Source organism: Octopus bimaculoides, chromosome 17, assembly GCF_001194135.2.
Source record: "Octopus bimaculoides isolate UCB-OBI-ISO-001 chromosome 17, ASM119413v2, whole genome shotgun sequence".
Lineage (NCBI taxonomy): Eukaryota > Metazoa > Mollusca > Cephalopoda > Octopoda > Octopodidae > Octopus > Octopus bimaculoides.
The window spans coordinates 3,892,433-3,893,204 of NC_068997.1; positions in this window are offsets into that span (position 1 = coordinate 3,892,433).

The window sequence follows — 772 nt, forward strand, 5'->3', positions numbered from 1 at the left end:
ATATGAGATCACCACGTCACGCACATATGGTTGTGATGCATGTGTTTGATGTACCCTTATCAGACATGTAGTCATGATGGGTATAATGGGCTTTGTATATTTTACCCCAGTGTCACTTTGATGGCATACACTACTCTCTCACTTAATAAGAAGAAGATGAAGAAGAAGAAGAAGAAGAAGAAGAAGAAGAAGAAGAAGAAGAAGAAGAAGAAGAAGAAGAAGAAGAAGAAGAAGAAGAAGAAGAAGAAGAAGAAGAAGAAGAAGAAGAAGAAGAAGAAGAAGAAGAAGAAGAAGAAGAAGAAGAAGAAGAAGAATACTGTTGTAGTCATTATTAAGTTTGTTTATATAAATAACTTAAAGGGAAAAAACCTTTAACACTAATGGTGACGAGTAATCATAAACGCCTTCACCATCATCATCATCATCATCATTGTCGGTATCATCATCATTATCATCGTCATCATCATCATCATCATTGTCATTATCTTTATCATCGACGACGCCGTGGTCTTTGGCGTCTTCGTTGTTGTCATTGTGTTTATCATCATCATCATCATCATCATCATCATCATCATCATCATTATCATCGCCGCCACCACCACCACTTCAGTCATCATCATCATCAACATCATCATCATATTGCAAGAACGACTCACAAATAACTCCAACACAAGATTTAATGACAGGTTGATGTATTCAATTTTAATTATTGAAAGCTTCATTACCATTAACGATGACATATACAGCTATATATATATATATATATATATAT